The sequence below is a fragment of the Amblyomma americanum genome, chromosome 1, assembly GCF_052857255.1.
Source record: "Amblyomma americanum isolate KBUSLIRL-KWMA chromosome 1, ASM5285725v1, whole genome shotgun sequence".
In the NCBI taxonomy this organism is placed as follows: Eukaryota; Metazoa; Arthropoda; class Arachnida; order Ixodida; family Ixodidae; genus Amblyomma; species Amblyomma americanum.
Genome location: NC_135497.1, coordinates 15,391,026 through 15,403,384, shown reverse-complemented (window position 1 = coordinate 15,403,384; position 12,359 = coordinate 15,391,026). Strand labels below are relative to the sequence as shown.

At 45.5% G+C, this 12,359-nt stretch overlaps 1 long non-coding RNA gene across 2 annotated transcripts in view; it reads right to left on the bottom strand.

The window, feature by feature from the left end:
* LOC144130824 (uncharacterized) overlaps positions 1-8,555 on the bottom strand; it is a 248,841-nt gene extending 240,286 nt beyond the window's left edge. For both annotated transcript variants that reach the window (XR_013314263.1, XR_013314257.1), the window contains exon 1: positions 8,491-8,555. This is a non-coding gene — a long non-coding RNA (uncharacterized LOC144130824). The remainder of the gene's footprint in view (positions 1-8,490) is intronic.
* Between the last annotated feature and the right edge of the window lie 3,804 nt (positions 8,556-12,359).

Sequence of the window (12,359 nt, the reverse complement as noted above, 5' to 3'; positions counted from 1 at the left end):
CCAAGCTTCTGGTACAGTCGAGGTTATAAGGCATTGCGTATACAGGGTGGCTAGTTTTTCTAGCACGATGTCCCCTCCATCCTTCAACAGATCTGCTGTTACCTGATCCTCCCCAGCTGTTTTTCCCCTTTTCATTGCTTCTAAGGCTTTCTTTACTTCATCTTTCGTTACTGGCGGGATGACGCATTGCTGTGCACTGCTGTTCTCATTAGCGCTCCGATTACATTGGCTACTGTACAGGTCTGTGTAGAACTCTTCGGCTACGTTAACTATCTTATCCATATTGCTAATGACATTGCCCTGCTTGTCTCTTAATGCATACATCTGGTTTTTACCTATGCCTAGTTTCCTCTTCACTGTTTTTAGGCTACCTCCGTTCTTTATAGCATGCTCGATTCTCTCCATATTAAACTTCCTTATGTCGGCTACCTTGCGCTTATTTATTAACTTTGATAGCTCCGTTAGCTCTATTCTATCGGTAGTGTTAGATGCCTTCATGTTTTGGCGCTTCTTAATCAGATCTTTCGTCACCTGAGATAGCTTCCCGGTATCTTTTCGAACTGTCCTACCGCCTACTTCTACTGCGCACTCCGTAATTATTGATGTCAGGTTATCGTGCATTGAATGAACATCAAGATCATCTTCCTCAGTTAAAGCCGAATATCTGTTTTGCAGCGCTATCCTAAACTCTTGTGCTTTCCCTCTTACGGCTAACTCGTTAATGGTCTTCTTCTTCGCTAGCTTCTTCCGTTCCCTCTTCAAGTCTAAGCTAATTCTAGACCTTACCATTCTATGGTCGCTGCAACGCACCCTTCCGAGGACGGCCACATCCTGAATGATGCCAGGTTTAGCGCATAGTATGAAGTCGATTTCATTTTTAATCTCACCATTGGGGCTCTTCCAGGTCCACTTCCTGTTTTCTCGTTTGCGGAAGAAGGTATTCATGATCCGTAAATTATTTCTATCCGCGAATTCGACCAATAACTCTCCCCTGCTATTTCTAGAGCCTATCCCATAGTCACGTACTGCGTGGTCGTCAGCCTGCTTCTTGCCCACCTTCGCATTGAAGTCGCCCATCAGTACAGTGTACTGCGATTTTACTTTATTCATTGCTGATTCTACGTCCTCATAGAAGCTTTCAACGGTCTGGTCATCATGGCTGGATGTGGGTGCGTAGGCCTGCACCACTTTCAGCTTGTACCTCCTATTCAGCCTAATTACTATAGCTGCTACCCTCTCGTTAATACTGTAGAACTTCTCTACGTTACCAGCTATATCCTTATTAATGAGGAAACCCACACCTAGTTCTCGTCTATCCTCTAACCCGCGATAGCACAGTATGTGTCCGTCCTTAAGTACTGTATACGCCTCACCGGTCCTCCTAACTTCGCTAAGCCCTATCACATCCCATTTAATTCCCGCTAGTTCCTCAAACAGCACTGCTAGGCTAGCCTCACTAGCTAAAGTTCTAGCGTTAAACGTTGCCAGGTTCAGATTCCAATGGCGGCCTGTCCGGATCCTTCTATGATCAAGCCCGAGAATAACTGAGGCCAATATCATTTCCAAAACGCTGTTAATGTAGATACACGCACGAGGATGATATGTCTATATAGATATAGCTAGTAGGAACCCCCCTCAACGGCGCAAGGTTCTATCCCAACAGGGAATTGTGAAAGCTGAAGCATTAATACAAACCTCTGAGAACATTAGTGGAAAGCCAGCTTTCCGTTAAAGGGATGATGTGAGCGAGACATGTATTAATCAGAGATGAAACAGTCTCACGTTCGTTAAGTGTGCTTCTTAATTACGTCACCAAAAAGGACTGATACGCGCGATGTGGGTGGAAATGAATAAAGGCCACTAGCCCCCCCGCCCCCCCCCCCCTTTCCTAGGGTGTAACAGGCTGCCGAGCCACGCGGGTATCGGTGCGTTCTTGCCGTGACTCAACGTCGCATTTGCTACCAGAGTTCGGGCAGGCAGTACATGTAGCTTTTTTCTTCTTTAGAATCAACTTTTCGTAATGTAGGCTTAAAAAAAAGGACTACCTGGTTGATTTTTGCCGACGAGCCATGCGAGTAGAAACGGAGTAGTTTTTGGTAACAGATATGTTATTTTCCTTCAGCTCTTTCGGCGAAGAAAGAACTGTTTCCTTAGTCTTGTAATTTAGAATTTTCACGATGATGGGGCCGATATTAGTCGGCGAAAAAGTGCCTAAGCGGTGCGGTGCGCACGTGCAATCGCGTCGGTAGGAAGCGGGTAAATGATGAGAGCACGAGCAGATATTTTTTCTTCTCAATCTTTCTACGCTTCGAGAGTGTCAGGGAGCCCAAGAAAAAAAGTTATTGCAACGCGGCCCATCTACAAATTCGTCCAAACGGAACAGAAGCTAGTCATTAGATGCTGATGATGGTGGTGGTGGGCTTTTATGGCGCTAAGGCATCTGCGGCCAAAGAATGCCGTGGCACAAGGTCTTTTTGTTATACTCAAGGTGGGGTCAAATACCCATTTCCCAAGCATTTCACCCTAAAGCCGAGCACCAGACAGGGGCAAGCTTCTACCCATTGCATCCCCGGTGGGTACCCGGCGGCACTGGGGATCGAACCCCGCCTCCCCCAGCTCGTCATTATAGCTGTTTAGTTGCGTGACAGATTGCTTCAAGGTGGTAATTTCATGCTGCAATTGGCTGATGGGCTTGATGCTCTCTTCCCAAGTCGACCGGCCGTTTCTGAAAATCTTCCATTTTAGTTTCAAGTGCTGTCTGACCGTTCTTTATATATTTTTTTACGTCGGCGGCTTGTCCAGTGCTCTGAAGCTTCGAGCTCTGGAGCGAACGAGCTTGAACATCTTTCACATGCTTAAACAAAGCACTCATTCGCACAGAAGGGTCATCCGGTAAAAATTCAATATCGAGCGCGTCTCATACAGCATGAGTTGCTTCGGTATGCTAAACCCCCATAAACCATAAACCAATAAATCGGGCAAGGATTGAGAACGCGTACTGTGGCCAGGGCCGGGATTGGATCCCACATCCCCTCAGCGCAGCACAATACCATCGAAAAACATTCGTACAGGGTCTCACAAGAAGCCTGAGGGCATGGGAGCGGGAATAAACTACGATCATCTGACCGTTTAGTGAACAGCGAAAATTTTTACACACCTGCATAAGAGATAAGCGTGATGGCTAACAGCCATGATCTCAGGACTGCTGCCGCGCCCAGTCAAGCGCGGATCGGTGCGTGAGCCGTTTAAAAGGCTGAAACGTAGCAGCGATGTCGATGAGGCAGTCTGTCGGCACCAAAGCGTTGACGAGATGGCCGCTCCCGGGAAGGGTGCGCCAAATTATTCTTCCGTTCCGGCGTTGAGGAATGAGGTTCCACAGCGCAAAAAGCAGGGACCTCGTGTGAATTACCCACCAGCCCAAACAATCACCCTTCTAAGCTAAGCAATGCACGGTGCGCAGTCGAGGTGGCCGTTACACTGACTTGGTATCAGCAGGGCAGCAGGGCATGAGCAATCGACGGTCGCGGCAGAAACTAAGGCCACGAAAAGCGAAAACAAAGCCTGCGTAAGACAAGGGTGACGGTGAGGAGCCATGATCTCTGGACTGCTTATGTGCCCACTTGAAAGCACTCATACGATCGTCAGAGTCGAGCAAAAATCTTGTATCTTGCATATTGCTTGTGCATCGCTCGTTGCCATAGCAAATGTGACGCCGAGAGGCAAGAATTTGACCCGGGCCACCCCCGAGATTTCACCCAGGACAATTTAAATCAAAATCGATGTCCAACCATAATTGAGCGCGCCCTGCACGATGGCGACCTCCAAATTTGACCCGGGGCATTTCCAAAATTCTGTCTGGGCCACCCCTGAAAACAATTGTTCAGAGCTTTGAGATTTGCGCTGTCTCGTTGGTATTGCGTTGCTTGTGCCGGCACCATTTACGTCACTGCGATTTCGCAACTCACACATCGGTGTAAGCGGAGTTAAACTCCGGCCAATTTTTTATTGAGTGCTCTGCCAGTGGGCGAACAATGCTTGGTAAGATTGAGGAACTGTTCTGGCTATTCGCGGCACAGAAGTATTGATTGGCAGCGAACAAGGCCAGGCGCAATTTCTGAAAACTGATTTTTGAAATAATTGCACTATGCCAATAGCCAGTCGATGGTAGTGCACATGTGAAGTCACAACATGGCGGTCTAATTTCATCCCACCAGCGCCTTTCCTTCCACTTCTGTCGAGATATGGCAAATCTAGTTTCTAATTGCGGCATTCTTTCTCATTGAAGACAGCAGTTCCAAAGGCTTTAGACATAACCCAGCTTCTCCAGAGAAGCAGCAGAGGGAAGTAATCTGACGGGAATCCTGGTACACCATCACACCGGCAAAAAGAACTGTTGAAGGCAAACTGGATTCACCAAACCATTCTGCTTGTTTAGTTGCAATTCTTGTAGAAGCACTTAATTCATTAGAAAACATTCAATCATTGCTTACCTTTTTTCACAAAATAACTCCCCTTTTTAACGACCCTTACAGTCGCAACGGTTCCTATATTGCTAGTACTTTTATTTTACCTTCAGCTTCTTCTTTTATTTCGTGTGATACTTTCACTTCTAACTTCATTATTTCGTTATACTGTCAACCCCAACCGGGGTTTTTACAGGAGTGGGCGCACTTCAAAAAACACACAACTTCCAGACAAAACAGTTATAGAACAGTAAGCAGGTGTACAATGAAAAGGATGGGTCTAGTTAAAGCAAGACAAGAACAAACAAATTCGAGGTAATCAGTTATACAGAACAAAGTATATATCACCAACATTTTAACACTATTTAGTCAGTTTTGTGCAGCATACTCAGCTCAGCAAGCTCCAAAAATTTGAGGACTGTCGGCTGCATTACAATCGAAGCGTCAAGGGCATTCCATTCCCGCACTGCTCGCGGAAAAAAAAAAATAGAATGTGTAATTGCAACAAAAAAATTCCTCACGTGTGAGAGGGTGCTTATGGCGGGTGATTCTGGAGTGTCTTATATTGACGAAGTCTTCAGAGTTAAGCTTAAATGAATTCTGCAGAAGCAAGTACAGGAATTTCAAGCGGTGCAGTTTCGATCGGATAGATAAAGGCTGAAGTCCTGCGCGATGCAAAAGTTCAGTAGGTGAATCTGTGCGCCTGTACTGGTTATAGATAAATCGCGCAGCTTTTCGCTGCACACTTTCGAGTGCGGCTACGCTAGTGCCTGTATAAGGGAACCATGTAATGTTAGCCTACTCTTATACCGAGCGTATAAGCGTAGTGTATGCCAGAAGCTTTATTTCGGGAGGCGAATTTTTCAAGGCACGTTTGAGGAAAAACAGCTTGTTCATTGCCTCATTTGCTACATGCTGAACGTGCTTTGCCCAGTTCAGGTCGGATGAGATAAGAATGCCCAGATATCGGTATTCCGTAACAGTTCGTAGCGCAGTGTTATCAGAACCATAAGTGAACTTAAGCGGAATTGTTTTCTTTGTGACGAGCATAGAAACACTCTTGTCTTTGCTAACGACAATACTCCAGTCATGACACCACTGAAAAACTTTATTCAAAGCGCGATTTAGTTTTATCTGGTCAGACTGACGTTTAATTTCATGATAAAGAACGCAATCGTCTGCAGTTTCAATTATACTTCATTTTGGTTAGTTATTTCGTTAATAAATAGCAAAAATAAAAGAGGCGCCAGTACAGATCCTTGGGGGACACCAGATACCACGGGAATAATTCCGGAGGTATCTCCGTCAAATCGGAAAAATTGGTAACGTTCAGACAAAAAACTGCTGATCCATTGTGTGACGGGACCGTCCCCAGTTAAATGCCTGAGTTTGTACATCAATTTTTGGTGCGACACCCGGTCGAACGCTTTAGAAAAGTCAAGGAAAATTATATCAAATTTCGACTGATTGTTAATACCGTGCACAAAATCATGCACGAATTCAACAAGTTGTGTTATACCGGATAGTTCATTTCTAAAACCGTGCTGGCAAGGTTGAATTAGCTTTTTAGCCTCTACTTATTGAGTCAAAAATTTTAGGATAACGTGTTCCAGAATTTTCCCACATGTACATGTCAGAGATACGGGTCGATAATTATTCGGGGAGCGTTTATCACCTGATTTGTGGACAGGGATTACTTTGGCGACTTTCCATTCAGAGGGAATACAACATTCACGAATTGATTTCTGGAAAAGAAGACAAAGATATTTGCTACAAGGCTCGGCATAACGTTTCAGAAAACCATTTGAAATGTCATCTGGGCAGCTACTTTTCTTTTCATCAACATTTAGAAGCAAGGATAGCACACCAGCCTCAGAAATTGTAGGCGTACCAACGAGATGCTCGTGGCGATATTGTTGTGGCGCAATCTGGCCAACGTGGTTTTTATCAGCAGTGAAGACCGCTTGAAAATATTTGTTGAACGAATCTGCTTTAAGTTTGCCGTCCAGAGAGAGATGACATGGGAACACTTATCTTTTGCTATGTGCTCAAGTAACGCCAAAATTTGCTTGGTGCAGTTTTAATAAAGTTTTGTAAAGTAGTGTTGCAGAAATGTTATTTTGCATTTCGAGGTGCATGTTTAAGTTTCCTATTTAATGAATTAAGGCGAGAGTGGCAGTCAGGGATGGTGCGAAATTTGTTCTGCTGTCTGAGTCTTTTAATCCTTCGTTTAATATGAATTATTTCACGCGTGATCCAGGGATTTTGGTTTTTGACAACTTTTCGAACTGTAGGGACGAAGCTTTCCATGCAATGCATAACAAGATTTTTAAAAAACTTCCAGACGCTGTCAATGCTTGACTGCTTATCTAGACATAAATGGGAAAATTTCCCGTATTCATGAACGAGATAAGTCATAACAGCATCATCATTGCCCATATTAAATGCGAAGACACGTTTTTCAGTACGATCCGGGTGAACAAGGTTAGTTATAGGCAATTTACACACTATTATTTCATGGTCTTATAGCCCTTGAAGTGTTTCTATTGCTATGGCACTGCTTGGAAAGTGATCGCTAACGAAGAATAGGTCTAGAATAGAACTGGTTTGGTTATGGACACGAGTCGCCGTGTCAGCAATGTGCGTAAGGTTGAACGTGAACAAGAAATCTACCATCAGGTTATTTGTAGCATTTCCGGGGCTAAGAGACTTCCAGTTAATATCTGGTAGATTAAAGTCCCCAGCCATGACAATTTTGTCGCCGGGGGTATGTCTAAGCATGTAGTCGAACAACGGGTCTAGATACATTGCATCAGAATTTGGAGGCCTGTAGACAGCTCCAACGTGAACAACATCATTGGTTAAATGGATCTTGCACCATACAGCCTCAACACCTGCCACTTCCGGCATGATGGAGTATACTATTGCTTGTTTAAGAAGAATTGCCACGCCCCCACCTCTAGATTGTCTATCCTTGCGAATAACTGTATATCCGGGTGGCACAAATTCGGGGTCTCAAATGTCAGGATGCAACCATGTCTCAGTGATGGTTACGATGTCAGGCTCAATAGCCAGCAAAGTAGCCTTCAGTTCAGGTACGTTATTAGCTATGCTGCGGGCATTCAAGTTGAGGAAGGTAATCGGTTTTTGCTTCTGGTCGTTCGAGATTCTTGTTGCGGTGTTTCGTTTTTGTTTCTATTTCTACAATGTCGTTTCGGTCGTTGTCCCAAGCAAACAGTTGTCCATTTATTCGTACTTTATCGTAGGTTAAGAATTACTTCATTAATACCGTTATACTTATTGGCACGTGCCGGTAAGTGATTTTTCACCCTTTTCTATTATTCCCACCACAGCATTAGTATGTAGAAGTACAACATTCTGAAAAAGTACATAACTGTCAAAATGTTTTTTTAATTTTACCAAGTATACCGCATTAACATCACTACTTATTTCAGCGAGTCTATATGATGTATAGATGGCCCAGACACTTAGGTCTGTCACCATACAGAGCTACTTGAAATATACTATTAGTCTAGGTGCTTCGATACTCCTTCCACCACCAACTTTCTCTGCTCATTTCTGATTGTGCGCGATGTTTAGTACATTTCACATAGCGGTGGCGAATCCAAGAGGGACAATGCGGAAAGACAGGCGCTGTGCATGCGTGTTTTCTTTCCACGTGGTCCCGTAATGTTTGGGCGCTCCCATTAGAAACAAGTTGGCTACAGGTGGTGCATAGCTCCGCTCGACGATCACTTGCTAGCTAAACGGAAAACGGAAGCAGTCGGCAACGCAAATACACGGCGGTATCCGTGTTAGTGACGTGCACCGGACCACTCCAGCCGTGGAATTTCTGCGATAATTCATACTGTCGATCCGCAAGGAATCGCGAGAGCGTTCTGGGAAACGGCGCTCTCTTGAGCGTGCAGCGCTGGAGGAGAATCTGTGACAGCTGACAACCAGCGTTCGACCGGGAGCGGGTGCTCCTGGAGTTGATGCTCGACAAAAAGCGTGCCACGTGCCTCACCTGTTGCCGGCTCTTGGGCGGCGGAGCGCGCCGCGTCGGCGTCCTTCGGCTGGGCGGCGACTGGCCCCTCTGCGGCCACCGGCGGAGCGGCCGCCGCGCCGCCACGGCGCCTGCGCGAAGAGCGCCGCGCCCAGGTTGCCTTCGTCGACCGGGCGGCGCGCCTTCATTCGTTCGCTCCTTCCATGAAAACAGGCTCCACTTTCGCGCAGCGGGACCTGGGGCCCCTGATTCGATACTGACGAAAAGCAGCGGACGAGCGGTTCACGAAACGCGGCGGCGAGCAAGTGCGTCCTCCCTTTGGGGACCACACGTTTGGGGAGCGCCATCGATGCAAGTAACCTCTGGGCTGCACCGGCGACATCCTCAAATAAACAGCTGGGCTACCAGCACGATGAAAGAACTATCCCCGTCGAATTTGACGCCATGCTCTCTATACGTCTTGCGTACCCTGTGGAGAGTCAGGTATCATAATCCTAGCGTTCGAAACGCAGCGCAAGACAATTCTAGTCAAGCTAACCATATATACGGAACTACATAAACATTTAACGTGGAGAGGCAGCAGCCCATCCAACCTGGCATTCAAGTTTGGAGAAGCCTTTCAACAACCGTGTTTTGCTACGCATGCGGACCCAGCATTGCTAACAAGTACTTGGAGCTGCTGGTCTTGTTGGTGCGTATTCGTGAAAGACATGAGAGCCCAAAAATGGCAACACGGACGAGTAAGCAGCGCTCGTCCTGTTCCCTTACTCATTGCCATTTTGCGCTCTCATGTCTTTCACAGGACCCAACATGCTTGCAACTTGAGGTGTGGTCATTTGTCATTGAGTGCGTATGCGTATATGGTGCGTCTCGTTGAGTACATACGAGAAGCGGACATCGTGGTCGCCCCATCCAGCGACGGAAGACTGCTTGTTACCTGCGATTGTAGTTCTAGAGTACCGACCATGCTACTGGGTTGCACGGGTATTATGGTCGCGAGTGCCGGCCTTTTTCATTCACCTCTTCGCACTGATTACCCACAGGGACATTTATTCAGCGTCTTACGGAGCATGCCGGAACAGGCTACCGCCTAGCATTTTTGTTCGTAGCACTCGCTGTGCCTAAGTTCAGAGGGTAGTATCCGCTAACTGGCCACTCAGTGTTACCAGTGGTGCGACAGCAGAATGATTTTGCACCCAAGGCGCACAACAGTACCAACGCCAACAACACGAATGACTTGCATATCAGACTATGTGATTGGTCCTTTGTGGAGTGCAATTGAGCCTCGTCTCTTCTTTCTGCATCTGCTAAGAATGCGCGATCTGGTACAGCAGCCGAAGCGTCATCAGCGTAGACAAGTGTCTCACGCGTTACCCAGGACGTTCACTACTGTTTCGCGAGCGGTTCTTGGATCCAAAGAACCAGCCATACCCGGTGCTTCCCAGCCACTTTTTCCAGCCTACATGAGAAAGGTCCTGCTCCTAAGGAGCAAGAAATTACCTGCATCAAAGGACATAGCTGATCTGCATCAAAATAGTAATGAGAAAGAGCCTACCTTCACCGAAAATAGAACTTTTACTCCCTTAGCTGTAAAAACCCTTTGTGTGCCTATGTGCGTGCATGTGAAGCCTCTGGCTTCTGGAAGCTCCCTCTGGTGGGTGCACTTCCCGCGTTAGAGCCTCCACCGTCCAGCAGCTCCATCCATCCTCCGAAAAGCTCCACCATCTTTAATCCTGCGTAAGTCACCACACACTAGAAAACAACGCAGCGCCGGAACTTTGAAAGAACAACGGATCATTGTAGAAGAGCGATCATTTTAAAACCAAAATTTAAAAAAAAGCGAAACATAAATCCAAGACGAACACTGCCAACGTAGATACGTCGCATCACACCGTATGATAGCTTTGCATTTTTTTTCGTGTTGAAAAAGTACAAAAATGAAATACAGACACCGCCTCCACCAGCTGTTTTCCCAAGCAACAAGGAGTGCACAATGCGTTTTTTGTTTTGTTTTGCGCTCGGGCTCTTGCATAAAGCCGGCACCTCGATTCTTTTCAGAACGATGATCGGCGGCAGAAGTTTCAGTTGGGGGGGGGGGGGGGGGGGGAAGAAACATTTTAATTTTTAAATGTCATTTTTTTAGCAATAAATGAATAAATGTGCGCGTGTTCCTGGCGCGCAAATGCCAAGATATATAACCGAGGAGGACCATGCAATCAATTTTTACTGCGCAGAAAACTAGGATGCAGTTCTCTTCAGCATGCGCGTAGTGCACTTAAGTAACTTTTCTCCTTTGGCTACAATGGCACGCTCCGGAATGCCAGCATTTCTCCGGCAGTGTAGTGAGTGGCTTCTGTGCCATTGGCTGTGATGAGACGCAGCGGATTCAAGACAACACTCCCCCATCCCCTGATTAGGAGACACCGTAGAGAGTGCCTTAATTGATCTATCCCACAGGCTGCCCAAGCAGGTCATTGCCTGCCATGCGGTATGGCGATGAGATCTTAATGCACCATGAGTATGTGCACGTGCCCAGCGCCCTAGCTTTAGACTACAACACACTGGACTGTTTTTGCAGTTGTGTACTCCTGTACGCCTCTTTTTCAATGACGGCAATAACGGCGATGATACGATCAATGATTTACTCATGGCGTTTGCAATGTTTGGCCGAATAGTGCCTTGGCCATGGCGTATGTCTCTTTTAGGAGAAAAGGGGGGGAGGCATTATTTGTTTTCAATGAAATTTTTATATCAGACAAAAATGTGTTGACTCAAGGGGATATTACTTAGTTTTGCAAAAAACACTGTAGATTTTTTGGAAAACATTCGTTTATCTCACATGGTGGGAAACGTCACGCGATTTTGCAAAATCGCTAGTTGGATCCTCCGGAAAGTAAAATAAAATTTTCTCTAACCTTAATATTTTCCTGAAATTGTATCGAAACTTTTCTTTTGGAAGGAGTGCAAAAGAGGTTTTTGGATTCTCTAATTTTTCAGCAAAAAATTCGCGAACAATGTTGAAAAAGTAAGGCATCCCAATTAGGGCAGTTTTTATGGAATCAGTTCAGTACTAATTTACCGTCTTGTGCGGGGCCACTAATTGTGGGGACAGCGGCATGAATTTTAGTTAACTAATCGTTTAATCACTGAGCTCTATCACGTACATAATGTCCGCCTCGCTGTACAGTCCACCTGCACCGTCCGCACCGGCGTATCTCTCGCGGGGTTTAAAAGAAACCGTCTGTAGAGGATTAAAATAACGCCCGGTATAAATGTTGAACGTCACTAAAGCTGGGCTGACAAGAAAAACTACGCTTACAAGGCATTTTCAAGGATTATGTCCATCTTGTTCTAAGTTCTAAGTGAAATTATTGACCGTTACTCCTTTTAACGGACAATATTTAGTAATGGGAATGGAACGGATAAAGGTCTGTGTTAAGCTTTCTATTTTAAGGTCAAACAACATAAGGTAACATTCTGTTATTGGCCTACGATTACAAGATACTGAACATCTTTCAGGGCAATTTTAAAGAAAATCAGAGAGGGAGCTTTTCTAAACCACCGTCGAAGTCTGCCTTTTCTCAAATATTTCGAATTCTATATAATTTATTTGCCTAGTTAAAAACCACCTGCCCGTTCTAAATGTATGAGATTAATGCTGAGAAAAAATTTCAGCTGCGGTTTCTTCATCCTTCTTGTTCCGCCATTGTCCAAAAACTGCCCTGAACAATGCTTTTTGAACAATGCTTGCGATTTTTTTGTTGCGAAATATAGGAGTAAAAACTAATTCAGCTTTTTCCAACGGAAAATTTGCATACAATTACTGACCAAATAACCAAGATCGACAAAATTTTGCTTTGCTTTCTGCGGGAATCAAAAATAGCGATGTT